Source organism: Thermobia domestica, chromosome 5, assembly GCF_964235325.1.
Source record: "Thermobia domestica chromosome 5, izTheDome1.hap1.1, whole genome shotgun sequence".
Lineage (NCBI taxonomy): Eukaryota > Metazoa > Arthropoda > Insecta > Zygentoma > Lepismatidae > Thermobia > Thermobia domestica.
Window position 1 is genome coordinate 271,154,822 of NC_137458.1, and position 16,526 is coordinate 271,171,347.

Genomic DNA, 16,526 nt, shown 5'->3' on the forward strand with positions numbered 1-16,526 from the left:
TTCTTTTGAAACCGTGCATATTTCTTTAGTTCTTTTCGCGCCAAACTCATGTCTTTACTTTTAGTTGTGTAAGAACTATTGCCTCTTAAAAAAAAAAAAAAAATCTTTTCACAAGTAATAATTCTTAGACGATTAACGCTATCTTCAAATTAGAGTCAGATTTGTGCTTCTGGTGAAACGCTACCTTAAAATGATATTTCACATGATCCTCTTCCCATTTAAAAATTTTGACCTGAATCCAAGATGGCGGTCTTCAAGATGGCCGCTGTGACAATACTATACAACATTAGGTGTGTTTCTTCCTCTAGCTCCATTATGCATAATATCTCTCCATTCCCTTAAGCCGTTTCTAAATTAAAAGAGTTTATTCCAGATATTTTTTCATATGCTATGTATTGTAATCGGCATCAAATCTTTAAGTCTCTTGAGGCACCATTTAATATTATTCAATGGAGCTAATTTTTCTCCTGGCTTAATTTGATCCCATATGGAACCATTTTAGGGGGTTCGTCCAAAGAAATTCAGAAATCAAAAATTAAGGACCATATATATATGTATGTATGTATGTATGTATGTATGTATGTATGTATGTATGTATGTATGTATGTATACACTAGTGATGTACAAAGTAGTTTTTGCACGGAATTTGGGCATATGAAGATACTAAAATATTTCCCGCTTTTCCCTGAGTCTAGCATTAAGTTCATAGCCTTATTTACTTATTTAAGTACTCAAGTGCAAAAGTACCCATAAATGTGTATATGTCCCTCGATTCAAGGGAAGTACGTGATAATTTCCTTCTCCTTCCCTTTTCCGGAGAGCAATTTTTTAAAAATTCGGAGTTGAGAAAATACACAAAATGTTGTATACGAAAGAAGACGAGACAGAACTTTTTCAATAGAATCAGATGTATTTTTCAAAACGAGAGACAGCACTTTCACAATACACTTTCGAAACGATACATGATAAATCTATTGTGGGCAACACTCCACTTGATGACTTTGTAGTTTATGCCGTTTTCAAAACTTTGGTATCTATAACTTTAATTTTTAATTAATAGGAGTGGATGGTAAAACAATAATCCCTTCCGATTTAATATATCCCTTTTAATATATCAATCCTCCAATTTGAAAATTTTGAGAAAATAAAATTTATAAAACAAAATCTATTATTTTGATTTCAACATAATTGCAGCACTCTTTTTCCTTTATCTTTCAATATTTGTCGGCACCTGCTGTATGACTTCGTAGTTACAAATGTCTACTTAACATTGGAAAGCTTATCTTCATTTGTCTCATGTTGTTAGAAACCAATAAGGCATAAATGCTTTGTTATGCCTTCTTAAGAAAAGTATTGTGTTAAGAAGAACCTGTTCTCCATTGTGTTTTGCTTAGTCTCAAAGTTGTTTTGATTAGAAATATAAGTACCATTCTACCATACTGGACAAGGCATGTGCTTAGATCTTGTTTGCGCTAAGGTTTTCTTTCACAGCAAATACATATCTTAAAATTTCTTTTACAAGTTCGTTTTTCTACAGTGCTGTTTTTTTTCTTTTTTTCTATATTGCACAGAAAATTCAGGTGGATCTGTCAAACTTTGGAGCATTTGTCTAGCATACGATGCGTTTTAGGTTCTCACACACTAATATTTATTTATGTATTTTATTTATTTATTTATTGTACAGTCCATGGCTATATCTTGTACGCTAAAGAACAGAAATGAGTAATGAAAGTGGTTAATTATATTTAAAAAATGAAGATATTAGAAGTGGAAGTAAACAGAAAATCCCTGAAAAAACCTACAGACATCGTGTGGTCCACCACAAGCGTTTTCATTTATTTTATTCGTCTACAAGGGACGTACTAAAATATTGTTAATACTACAATATAAATCCGCAAACACTTGTTTCGAGAGAGTTGAGTTTGGCCTTTTTAAAAAAGATCTTTTTTGTTTACACTGAGAATGCAATTGAATACTCTACTTGCTGTGATTTTTTTTTCACTTGAAAGGTTCCAAATGTTCTCAATATATCACTATTTAAAGGTTGCATGTACTACCAGTTACAGAAAACTATTACTCGCGGTCTATTAGCGTTTCTCCTCTGTGATGATCAATATTAAAACCGGAAATGGTTAATCTCTACCATTTCCGGTTTGAATACAAGGTTGACGAAATAACTAGATCTATTATTGTGCCACTGAATCAATTAAAAAGTGCTTATTGCTACCTTCTATTACCTTTTTTCCTCTCTGAAGATCCATGTTCAAGATCCAGGGAAGTAGCAGTAAATTTCAATTACTTCCAGTTTAGTAAAAAAGACGCGGGTGAAGATGTCATCATTTCTCAAGACACTGTAGCGGGACACACTGGCTCAGTGGTAGAGCTCTTACCTCTGGTATGGGGTCCCTGGTTCGATCCTCGACCAGGAAAGTTTGGGTAGACAACATTCCGTTTCCTCCCACGTTCTCATTCCATCATTATTCACGTGCTTTAATCACAGTTTCCCTTAGTCTAAAGATCATAATCATGGTACGTTAAACTGAAAGATTTTTGAAACACTGAATTGATTCCTTAAAAACTTGTCCTTATCTAGTACAGTTTTGTTCTATGGCGATCAAAATTGTAAGCGGAAATGGTTTCAATCTGCCACTTCCGGTTTGAGTAAAGGGTTAATGGTTAAGATGGAACTTGTTCTTGGAACGCTGAATCGATTCCAAACAACCACTTCTCGATGTCTTTTTCCGTTTTGACTCTGTTACCTGTGGATAGATAAAAGAGTCGTCCTGTAAGGCTTCCAGAACTTATGCACATTATAGATTAGTAGTCTAAAATGTTAGCTTATACAGAAAATATCTTATTATCTCGTTATTTGCTGCACTTTCAATTTTTGATCATCATTTCAGAAAAAATAAATAATCTCGTGTATAACCCGCAAGTATCCTAAAAAGTATGTATTTTTTTTAAAGACTTAAGTGACTGGAAAACAACTGAAAATTGAGACACTACTTTTATACACTTGCACAGGACGTCATAATAGTCAGGGCCGGATTTAGCATTTTGGCGCCCCTAGGCCCAATAACTTTTTCCGCCCCTAGTCTGGTTAAAGTTACTTTCCTAAAAATCTTTATTAAAAAATTATATCAGACCTATATGTTAATTGCTTAAACACCACTCCACGATGCAATTTTATCATTGCAAGTTTTTTGAGGAATTTACTTGGTTCTGGGCTTAACAAAATACCGTTAATGTATTAACAAAAGATTGGTGAATAACTTTGGTTTTGTTCAATTTAGCCATTTGGGCAAATAAATTAAAAAAAACTCTGTAATACATTATAAAATAGTTTTAATCTCAGCAACACAGCTTACATTTTTTCTCTCGGCCGTGCGCCCATAGGCCCGGGCCTACCGGGCCTATTGGGAAATCCGGCCCTGATTTTAGTACCAAAAGTTTATTCTTAAAACAATCTGCAACCGTGCTAATTACTACCACTTAACCCAACAACAATCATGGGTAGGAGACGGAAGTTCATAACCTAAAAGTATAGATATATGGCCTATAAAATGACCTAAAAGAAAACATGGAAAAATGGACTAAAAATTGTTAAAAATGACAATTGAATTTGTAGCTGTAATTTTAATCGAACACAGGACAAACAATAAATGACGGTCATCATATCCGCGATACCAGAACAAAAAAAGACATAGCTTCTACAGTTTAAATATGAAAATTTGATTTTAAATAAAAATAACGAAACAAAATATAAATTGAAACAATTTAATGATTAAAATAAATACAGTATAGTTTCTCGGCAGTATGCAGTATTGCGTGTTTCCGTATCTTGTGAGTCACGGAGATAAGAGGAAAAGGGAAAAAGAAAAAAAAGAATAGTGGCGCCATGTAAATTGCTTACTTATTGTTTAGAAATAACAAGTTGTATATGAAAAATTGGAAAGTGAAAATCAATGACACATTCGGGCGAGAGGGGATTTCCTAGGAACGTTGTTTCTCCGCCAAAATGCAGACCATCAAAAAAGGTAATCAATTTAAACTATATAGTCAGAAATTATTTTAAGGTCAGAAATTATTTTAAAAACTATAACGCACAAACAAATTAATTTTTGGAAATGTATAATGAAAATGATAACTCCAATTTTGTCCATTTTACATACGGTTGCAGTACATCACGATTGCCTTGACAACATAAGAACAAAGACTAATATGCGTAGTCCATATTATTTTTATGCTGCTTGTAAATGGTCATCCTATGAGAAAACGTGTTTACATTAGTGCAAAGCCTGAAGTATATTAGCAAAATTAAAAGAATGACAAAAAAAATAATGAAAAAAACTAACGAAGCTTGCCAAAACTGATGAAAAAATCACCAAAACTTAAGGAAAATGACGAAAAAAAATGACCTAAAAGCTGAAAAAATGGCAAAATATGTAAAAATATCGTATTTAAAACTTAAAAAAAAAAAGAATGGAGTGATATTTTGTGTATTTGATGGATATTTTCTTCGTGATACGAGAAAAAATGACATTTTATCAACTTCTGACCTCTGATCATGATTCTATTCTTGTGACTCTATGCTTGTGTTGTTGTTCGAAAGTACGTGTGTTATAGGGAGACCAGATTCTGACAAGTGAAAAGTAGGACACAAGTATAACAGTATATGATACAATACTGCGTCGGCAATACGCACGTCCTTATTTCATTTAACGTTCAACTTAAGTTAATCATTCATTTCTGTTTAAAAAAAAAAAAAGGTACTCAACAGAATATTGAAGAAATACAAACCAACTTCAAATGCTTTCATGAATGAGAAATACAAAATAGATGAAACAATTTAAAACAACTTGATTTAGTAACATAAAGAAGTAATTTAATGAAAAAGAAAACTTGAGTATGTTGAATAATAAAATTTTAATGAAATATAAAAGTGCGGTTCTCCTAATGATTATTTATCCACTATCTTGCAAACTTGTTGCAAAAATGTTAAATTATTTTCATTAATATATGACAAGTGTTTCCCAAATAGACATCAAACAGTACAGTGAGTGCTTGATGACATATTTTTCGTTTGAATGTACAGCGCGGAGTAACTTGCTGTTTGCAAAACCATGTCATGTAATTCACTATAGGTACAATTATAGTTACACTTGGTTGTTATTAAATGTTTAGTTATTAGTTCTTTAATTTAACCAAAAAAGTAGCATTTTATCATTCAGAAAATGAGTACCCATGATTCGAAATGTTATGAATAAAGAATGCAATATCGAAGTATTCCAAATAAGTGAAATTAGAACATTTCGCAGGATATTTTTAAAAAGAAGGAAATTTCTTGATTTTCTAGGGGTCTTTGCAACACACAGAAAAGCTCTTTGAAAAACAGTACTAAACTGTGAGAATCAGTACGCGTAGTCACCCGAATGTATGAAGTAAGTGCTGCTATGTTGTGAGATGTACGTGGTTCTTACCCTTACCATTTGTGCGGATAAGCCACATCATCAATATATATATATATATACAGGGGTGCCCACAAGGGGGGGCTATGACGCAAACTGCGTCATTGAAATATTTGGGGGGGGGTTAAAAATCTATATAAATATGTTTGAGGGGGTGTAAAAATTAATCGAAAAGTTTTTTTTTCATGGAAGAACACCTACGGATAGACAATTGAGGGGGGGTGCGTCATGGACAAGAGGGGGGGTGGGCACCACTGGTATATATATATATATATATATATATATATATATATATATATATATATATATATATATATATATATATACTGTATTTTCAAAAAATGCTGTTTATTTACTCAAAATTACGACCTTTATGTTTTCAGTCTAGCATTGACACAATTACAGAGATCATTTTTACACAAATTAATAGTCCACAGTTGTTAAGTCCCAGAACTACAACGCATTTAGTCAGAAGAAGTCACTGACGTAGAGTGTAGATTTCCAAGTATAATTTTTAGTATATATAAAAAAGAAATTTTCATGCACGTGACATAAATTCGACTTTAAGTGCTTTCTTTCCAGAATGCCTCAGACGAAACGCCAAGAAGAAGCATTCGTCTTAATAGACTGTTGGCAAGGAACTATGTTGATGTTTCTTACGCCCGCGAAGTCAGGCATCAGTTTGTGTCCCGAATGTCTTGCTTTGGTTGCGAAAAAGGCGACGAGAAACGACTCGTTTTAAGAAGACTTGACCCAGATACTCGAAGTCGCGATACAGAACAAATGATGGGAGACATTGAATATGTAAACAATGCTGAAAATGCCTAAAAATAGGAAATAACAAATTCTGTATATTTATGTTGTGTATATGTGTGCATATGCAGAGAGATGTGTTACAATGTTTCTGTACAATAAAGTTTATGTTTAGAGTATTACAAATTCACTCTTGTTAACTTGTGTTGTTTGTAAAAATCGCAACAATTGTTCAATTGCTCCATAGGCGTTTGAGTTGTCTGCTATGTAGAAAGAAAACAGATTTGTTATCACAGACACATGTTTCACTTCTGTATCGTCCGCGAAATGTTTATCGGTAAAGTGAGATTTCATGCGTCCAAACAGGTGAAAATCACTTAAGAGCTAAATCTAGGCGACATACCAACTGTTGAAATTTCCACTCAATTCAGCAAGATGCTCCTGAGTTGCTCTGGACATATGACGTCTGGCATTTTCGTGACGGAACAATTCACCTCGATTCAGCAATGTCGAATTTTTTGGTGATTGGCAACCAGAAGATGCAACAAAATATCACAGTAACATAATGTAGTCTGTCACAGTCTTTCTTCGCCTCTGAAAATCGATAAACAGCACATTATGTTGACCACAGAACATGGTAGGCATAAATTTCCCAAAGGATTGCCTAACATTGATTCCTTGTTCGTTGCGTTAAAGGTAGATGTTTCCATTACAATTCATTCAAAGAGACCCATTCTTGGATCATCTCTGTTAATACGTCAAAGGAGGATAACGCATGGTTAACAAATCGTTACAGAAGTGAAACATGAGTGTATTCTTAACACTCTGAAGCGAAGTATGCAATATTTCCATTACATTATTGCACACTTCGTTTCAAACTGCTAATGATGCACCTATACTTCACTCCTGTAACTATTTACTAAACATGTCTTGTCTTTCTTCAGGTACTAATAGAGATGTTCCAAGGAAGTGTCCCTTCGAATGAATTGTGTTCTTTAGTCAAATACCCGAGTACCCACTATGCACACACTTTTCGGAAATTCAAGTGCTTGCGCACCGTGATACAAGCTAGTCCATGTGAACATCCAACGTCACATGCAAGGGCGCCGATCCTGGAGGGCTGGGGGGGTTGGCCCGGGTTCTCCCCAAAGCTCATATGGGCCCCATGTATTTTTATATGTATTTTTTTATTGTTATATACGTTGTTGTATGTATTTTATTATGAATGGGCCCCTCCAAAGTTACAAACAAATCGGCGCCGTTGCTCACATGCAGTAAGAGCAATCGATACACGCTTTTCCTCATGAACTTTATTCTTTATCCATTGCAACATTTTCTTTGTAACAATCTCCACTGAGTGCCCATGTCGTTGCTCACCCCTACATTTTACATCCTGCAGTGAATTTCGCAATCCAGCTGTGAAGTCCTTCTCGCGACGCAATTTTTCAGCAGAAAGAATGTTCGAAAAGACAAAATGCATGACAGCCTACTATTCCTTTACCACACATTTCTCCAGCACCGTCTCCATTCTCAAATTGTCCTGTCCAGTGGCGTATTTAGGGGGTGGATATCGGGCTCAAGCTCCCCCCCCCCCGAAATAAATTTGTTACTGCAAAACTTCATTAAAATTTTTCGGCACCCAAAAGGGAAAATATATAAGTACTTATTCACGTGTTGTGCATAGCCCTCCCCGAAACAAAATCCTAAATACGCCACTGGTCCTGCCAAACCTTCAATGCTCGAAGTTTCAGTACGAGGTAGAATGGTGTCACCACCTGTTGAGAAAAATTGAAAATGCCTATTTCTATTTCTTGTTTTTCACAGCAATTTGTAATCTTTAAACCATGCATGTGCAAGTTGGAACAGTGGGTGGGCCCACCATAGAGGACTTACTGGCATCGATGGTCGTACATATTCAACGGAGAAACTCGCTCATCATACACTAATATCACAGGGACATAAAATCAGTTATAATGGTAACCTACATTATTACTTACTAAAGAAAACCAGAAGATCCTTTATGTTCTGGACTGATCTCCCGATGTTTGGTGGTGAACTGGATGTTTTTCAAGGTGTGCATCAGTTATTCAGCGAAACATATCCAACTTAGTTTAAGAAAATACGTAAGAAATGGGCTACACTTTCAACAACGAGTCAGGCGGGCCGGATGAAAGGGTTCAATGGGCCGGAACTAGCCCGGGGGTGGCTGTTGCACATGGCTGCTTTAAACGATTTTCTACGAATACATGTACAAATGGTTATCAAAATACTTGAAACACCTTAAAATGAAACTTACCTTAATAATACGACGTTCGACAACCCATAATGTATAGTACAGTTTGTATTCTTTTTTAGTTTAACGTTCTACGATTATCCTCCTAGTGTACAGGAGACGTTGATAATGGTGAAACTGAGGATAAAAGGGAGGGCCCCGAGCAAATCTGTGCACATACTGTTTGTCTAACGCGAAGCCTGCTTAGCGGCAGAATCCCCACGCACAAGAGTGACCGCTTTACCATTGAGCTATTGCGGTTCAACTTGTCGTGGGATAGAGTCGTTCCATTTATAAGTGTTCTGCAGCAGAATAGTGGAACATCATTGTTGAGGAAATGCATCACTTAGCTGTGTCAGAAATGAAAGAAAAGGAAGTTGAGCCGAACTCCCTATTCCACAGCTGACCAATGGATTTTCAATAATGTTTATATCGGGAGATTGAGTAGGCCAGAAGAGGTGTTAAGGTGCATCATGATGTTACACAAGCCTGAACCGTATGGCTGTGTGTATCGATGCATTGTTGTCTCGGAGTAGTACGTCATTATTAGAAGACATCGTAGAGAACGTGTGTCTTACTGAAATAGTTCATTCACTAGGAAGTAACAGTTCCAACGGAATTCCATTATATTGCGGCCCACACCTATGCAAAGCCGGTCCCATGTTGATCAGTAGGAAGTTGGCACTCCGAAACATAGGGTATTTCATATGTTTACTGAGCTTGTCAATGTCTACATACAATACAAAGTTTGGTCAAGATGGGATGAGTTTAGTCGATGTACTGGATAGTAGGCCAATGCAACGACAAACTGGAGGACAAGGGCGCCCATCAAGGGGGACAAGGTGGGGTGCTCGTCCCCCCTAGAGGAAATTGTACTTCGGAAGATCGAAAACCGAATAGAATGTTTAGAATAGTTACCGCAAAATTTGAAACTATGTTTGAAATATCGCATATATTTGCCCCCTTCTCTGGAAACTAGAACATGCGCGCCCTTGCTGGAGGAAGTGGTAAGTAGGCATTAAATTAAGCAAAACATTTTCTAATAAACAAGGGTCGAAAACGGGCCTCATTTTCACGTGAGAGGCTTTGAAAAAGCGGCGAAGGCGCTAAGATAAATCCCGATTAACTCATGAATGAGGGAATATATCGCTATTGGGTCAGAAGATTTAAGTCGAATATGAGAAATGTAATGACGCACAGATAGGAGCGGAGAGGTTGCCACGCAATGGATCTCCAATAGACAGATGGAGATTCCACATATTTGTCCCCCAACTGTAGCAATTCCTGTATCGTGACAACCGCTCCGCTCTCGTCTTTACATCATTGCATTTGCTGCATGTATTTTTATATGTAATCTTCTGAACCATAGTAATCTCTTTCGGCGTTAATGAGATATTCGGCATTATATCAGCTGCTTTGCCGTTTTTTCAACATTTTCTCACGTGAAAATAATATAATTTTTTGACTTATGTTCATTAGATAGTTTTGCTTAATTTTATGTTGCTATTACCTTCTCCTGATTGGCAAAAATAATTGACACTGGGAAAATATATGGAGGGAAAATTACATTGGAAAATCGAAAGTCATGAGAATGTGCTGTGCAAATGTGTCCTTACGGATCTGAGTACAACAAAGAGAACTTGAACAGGTCGATAATATCAAGTATCTGGGAAATTTTTGAGGAGAGGAGCGGTCCCGTATCCAGGGGGGTCTAGGGGACCGGTACCCCTAAAGTTTTGCTGGCCCCTAAAATTTTGACAGTAGGCATGCAAATGAACTATAATATGGTGATGATAATATGATAATATGATTGGATCAGGCCCTCCTAACTTCAGCCGGCCCCCCCTACATTTTTGTTCTGGCTGCCGGCCTGGAAAGGCGCTTACTGCACCAAAGAAATCAGGTCAAGAATTTCCATAGCCAAAGAATCACTCAACAAGAAAAGATCACTCTACTAAACTAGCAGGCTTAATATTGGACTTAGAAAGATATATATATGGCGTATGATACTGCATAGTTCAGAGGCTCGGGCATTACGGAAGTTAGGGAAGAAAGATTTAGAGAAATTTGGTGTTGGAGGAAGATGGAGAAGATAAAATGGACAGAGTGGGTAAAAATCGAAGATGTTTTAAAACGGATAGGAGAGAAGAGGACGCTTTTAGCCAGCATCCTTCGTAGGAAGGCCAATTGAATTAGACACATCTTGCGAAAAAAATTGTTTCCTTCATACTGCTATAAGGAAAGATGGAAGGAAGGCGAGGAATAGAAAGAAGAACACAACTGTTTGATGATTTGAAAAATAGAAGAAAACATTGGGTGTTAGAAGAGGAAGCTGAAGATCCAGAAGTATAGAAGAAACATTCCCAGGCCCAAACCTAATATAATAATAATAATAATAATAATAATAATAATAATAATAATAATAATAATAATAAAGTCCCAGATGCAGTATCTTACCACTCGATATATCAAATGAAGAACAAAAATAGAAGGATCAAATACAAGGATCATATAGAAGGATCATATATATATATATATATATATATATATATATATATATATATATATATATATATATATATATATATATATGAATAAAAAGATATTTAGGGTAAGAGGAAAGTAAGCATTGTTGTGTTGTAGAAAAACTCATATGTATGGCCTATATTTGTTCTGCATGTTAATTTTATTTTTTTTTTTAATTTTAGTAGCATTTTAAATTATAAAATTGATTTATGAAACCTGTTTTGGAAGAACACATTTTACGTAAATTAATGATCACCCACCTCAGACCTGCAGAAAGTCGCAACCCACAGTTTGGGAAATCCTGCTCTGTATAGTAGGTATAGTTCAAAAATTGACAAAAGCAACATAAAAAAAGGGCATTTGCTTTAAACATTTTTCGTCTCTGCTTATGTACACAACATTAGAAAGCAAGTCATGCATATGTAATATAGTCTCTCCAATTTGCACAAATTAACCATAAGAACCAAATATTACATGCGCAAATAGCAAACTTAACAGTATGCAGATAGATAGCTATATTACTTACAAGCTGGCCTCAAGGTGTTTGTTGAGGAAAAAATAGTATTTAAAAAAAAAAAAAAAGTTGGAATGTTTGCACAAAATGCAAACAAGATGGAGACATGCAATGCATAGAAATGCCAAGAAAAGAAAGTGAAATTTTGGCGTATGTCGTCTTGAAACACGGTTCTTACATACCACACATGAGTCCATAGTGGTCGCTTCCGGCTGCTCTACAATGATAACGAATTATTAGAGCTCACCAGGTAGCCAACAAGTTCCAAATGCCATTTAGATCGGTAAACATCAAAGAACTTTAAAAATCGAACAGGTATATTATGTTTCGGCAGTGCCATTAGCAAGTGATAGAAAGTGTAATGTTAATAGTTCTATGCGTAGTTACTTATGTAAATATTAAATAATAAAAAGCATTAATATTTAAAGACAACTGTATCTCTCTAAATGATAGTCATAAGGAGCTTGCATACAGATCACCTAAAAGAAAAGAGAAACTGTGTTTGGATGTCTCATTACTATATGGTTAATACGATGCACGGATAATGTGCACGAGACCCGGGTTCGATTTCCAGTGAGGACTCGTGTAGCTGAGATCCAACGTTAAGCTGTAGGTTCCCGTCCCATATAGCCTCGGTGCTGAAAGGAACACTAAATCCAAATGTATCAAACCAAGAAAGAGTAATAATCAAATGATAACATTTATACAGGGTGTTTCGAAACAACACGGACAACATTTGTGAAGTGAGTTCTGACACCAAGATAAGACAAAAAGTATAGACCAACCTGGGTGCACAAATGCTTCCTTTCGGAGTTGTAGGCTGCCGAAACATGAAAAAAAAATGAACTTCTAAAGTCCATAGCTCCAATACTATGAGACCTACCGTAGGCGGGTCTAGACTTTATTTAGGAACTAATATGTGCCGTATCCAAATATACATGAATCCTAAGGTACTCACGCAACAATTTTTATAGAAGTAGTTGGTGAGTACTTCAAATTACGCACCATAGCCAAACTGCCTCTATAAAAATTGTTGCGTGAGTACGTTAGGATTTTGAAACACGTATTTTTGGATAGCGCACACATTAGTTCCTAAGTGAAGTCTTGACCTGACTACGGTAGGCTCCACAGTATTGGAGCTATGGACTTTTAAAGTTCATATTTTTCATGTTTTCGGCAGCCTATAACTCCGAAAGGAAGCATTTGTGCACCCAGGTTTGTCTATACTTTTCGTCTTAACTTGGTGTCAGGAATCACCTCCCAAACGTTGTCGGTGTTGTTTTGAAACACCATGTATAAGAGCTGAAAGTTCCAGTAGGCTGAAGTTGGTCCCGCCACCTCCTAGCTGCAGAGCTGAGTGCACAAGCACTAATGAAAAAGGAAGGTTTAAAATTCCGGCTTAAATTCTGCATCATGCTATATGCATTTTGCAGTGATCAGCAGTGGTGTACACAAAGATCCCTTGAACAAGATTGTATGGAAAAAAATTTAAAATGATCATACTAAGAATGTATACAAAAATCTTGATACGATATGAACTTGGAAGCTTGAACCATTTTTCTGTTCTTGATGAAATTATGCATACCAGTACGCTACTGATGACCAGCAGTGCATGCGTGGGTTTTCTTTTTCCTCTGATCGCACTTTTCATTCCATTAATTATCACCCTATTCCATTTACCACATATCCTAAGACCACGACCGGGAACATGGAAACCTCAACATTTCTCTCTTTTATAAAATGTTGCGAAAACTCGTTATAGAGTCTAATATGTTTTCGCAGTTTACGATACTAGAAGTAATATCTACTATTCTTAATTCTTTTACTTCGCTAAGGGCTGGGGAATAATAGCCAAGAATGTTAGAATAGCCTCCCTTCAACAGTTCGTGCGCAAAGGTTAATTTCTATAAAGATCAGTCATAAGTCTTGCAATATTTTGACGCCCAAGAAAAATTGGTGTGGGCGCGCATTGTTCGGCCGAAAGAAGTGTCACAGTACTTCACGATGCTGAACAGAATTCCAGTCAATGAATTTCCCACGATTCTCCAAAGCCTCTACGACCGGTCATGCGAGTATGTGGCTTTGGAAAGGATGTATGTAAGGAGATCACTAAGTGTATTATTGCGAGATAGTCCCGTAACTCACGGAACGTACTGTGTACTCTGGTTTTTGAACTTTGTTTTTTTCACACGTAAGCTAGATAATATCATAGAATTTCATATAAACACCTTCATTCAAATCACACTCCTGTTGACTTTTTAACGTTTATTTTTGTTTCATAACCTTCATAGGTTTGCCTAAGATTTTTCAATATACAAGTATGAAATATGGAAGTAGGAGGGGAGAAAAGAATAGGTGACTAGTTTTCAATATCTGGGTAATATTGTGAAATAAAAGCAAGAGTAGGAATGACGAAACAAGCCTTTAGGAGAAAAAAAAATGAAATGAAATGAAATCTTTGAGTTTTACGCCCCATGGTTATGCCGGTTAGGCTAAAGGAGACGGTGATGATGAGTAATGAATGAAATGATGGAATGAAGAAAGTGGGAGGAAACGGGAGAACTCCGAGAAAACACACGCACACGGTATTTATGCTCTTTTGTGGGAGTTTAAATAAAGAGTTGAGAAAAAGACTCAGAAAATGCTTCGTGTGGAGTACCGTACTGTAAGGAGCAGGAACATGAACATTACGCAAAAATGATGAAAACAAAGCTTTCAATATGTAGATGTGGAGAAAAATGGAGCAAATAGCTGTTTCGAGCGGAAAACGAATGAGATAGTATTAGAAATGATGTAGAAGAAAAGAACAATTTCATATATTATTAAGAAGAAGAGAAACTGGTAGGAACATTGGCCATGGAGCTGTATCATGGGGGACATGCCAGAGAATATGGTGGGATAAAAGAGGGGGAGGGGTGAAAGAGACTACAATAAACGGACGATATCAAAACAGAAAACTCGTACGTGAAGACGAAAAGCGGAAGAAGACCGTGGAGCATGGAAGCTTCTTAGTTGCAGCAAATGGCCTACCAATAATGACAAAATACCTATGATGATGATGATGACAATTGTTTTATTTTCGTACTTTATAACAAGAACCGCATCATCCGCGAATCACATCTAGGCTGATACTTTTGCCTCCTATTGAAATATTGTTTGACTCTAGGGATGCGCACGAGACGAGTCGAGACAGGATTTTCCTGACAAAATTAGAGCCGAGGCATAGAGTTGAGACATACCAATAGAGACATACATTTTTCGAGTCGAGACATCACTTTTACAGCACATTTTCAAGACGAGACTGCCACGAATCTTGTCTCGTGTGCATCCCTATTTGACTCCCGGTGGGAGCTCTTGTGATTTGGCTCCTACGTTAAAATATATATCCACGTCTCGTATAGACTCAGTGCTGAAAGGGACGCTAAACACTAATCAAACTAGCTGACCACTCCTATTGAAATAATATTTTCCCTATTTAGACCCATCGAGATTTTGTTCTTTTAAATGTTCATATTTCTTTTAATACTACGAGTGTATTCCATAGCAGCCATATGCAACACACGGCCAGGTCCACTGATCCCTTTCATCCGATCCACCTGACCCGTTATTGAAAATGTATTTCTTACGTAACATCTTAAACTAAAGTGACTTTTTTTTTTCTGGATAACTTGAATCCACTTTGAAATTATCCGTCGTATTAGAAAACTCAGTGTACAACTATCACTTTAGATAGTGTATATTTACAACGAAGGGATTGCACGTGCACCAGTGCACCCTCCCTAAATCCGGCCCTGAACGAGTTTCCCAATTCTTGTAAAAATGATATAGGCCTATATTGTCTCATATGACTCTCGACACCAATAAGTCCTCTGTGGTTAACCCACCCACTGTTCCAACTTGTACTGTTCTACAGGGTGTTAACTTACTACGAAAGATAAGGAGATTTTTATATAAATTCCAGGTGGTCATATACAACTCGGATCTGAAAAGTTGAACAAGTGTAAACAGTATCATTTCTATTTCTTATAGAACTATTTATTTTTTTTTAATGAGGGAAAGAACAGTGGTCAGATTAGAAATAAATTACTACCGGTATGCGCAAATATCAGAAAATAGCAGGCGATCCTCAGTTGATATAGAAAAGATTAAAGAATGCTCTCTCCTTTGAAGAAATAATTTATTTATTCATTTTTCACTTTTTTTTTTATCTGCACCTTGTTTTTTTTTTATCTGGAAGAAATATTTAGAGTGCTTCGAAACGACGTATGGCAAGATAGCCCCCCACCCCCCAAATGTCATCTCCTGTTTCTCAAAAACTACCAGGGTACAAACAAAACTTTTTCTCTACAAACGGTACAAACGATTTGCTTTCGAATGGTGTATTTCAATTTTTTGCGCTGTGATACGGGGGGGGGGACTATCTTGGCGCCAAGATAGCCCCCCAGTTGACCTCTCAAGTAACCCTATAAGGAAAATGGTACAAACGAAAATATTTTCGGCACAAACATAGTACAAACGAATGACCTAGTTATTGTTTCAATTTTCTAAAGTCGTGGCTATCTTGCCAGACGTTCGAAACGTGTTGTTGGAGAAATATGGAGAAGATAAAATGGACAAAGAGAGTAACAAACAATGGTGTTTTACAGAGTAAAACGGGTAGAAAAGAAGACCCTGATGCTTTTAGCCAGTGTCCTTCGTAGGTTTGCCAATTGGACTGGAGACATCTTGCGAAAAAATTGTCTTTTTCATACCGCCATAGGGGAAAAGATGGAAAGTAAGCGAGGAGTGGAAAGAAGAAAAACACAACTGTTCGACGATTTGTAAAATAGAAGGAAATATCAGGACTTAAAAGAAGCTGAAGATCGAGAAATGAGGAAGAAACATTTCTAGGTCAATACTTAACAATAATAATGTGAAGGTTCATGTGACAATATTCAGCAACCATTCTGCTAACAAGAATTGGTCAGCGTTTTTAGCAGTGGTGTTGAGACAA

At 36.4% G+C, this 16,526-nt stretch overlaps 1 long non-coding RNA gene across 1 annotated transcript in view; it reads left to right on the forward strand.

Annotated features, from left to right (window-relative positions):
• Positions 1-6,401, forward strand: part of LOC145684847 (uncharacterized) — a 43,389-nt gene extending 36,988 nt beyond the window's left edge. The window contains exon 2 of the long non-coding RNA XR_014131412.1: positions 6,051-6,401. This is a non-coding gene — a long non-coding RNA (uncharacterized LOC145684847). The remainder of the gene's footprint in view (positions 1-6,050) is intronic.
• Positions 6,402-16,526: the final 10,125 nt, after the last annotated feature.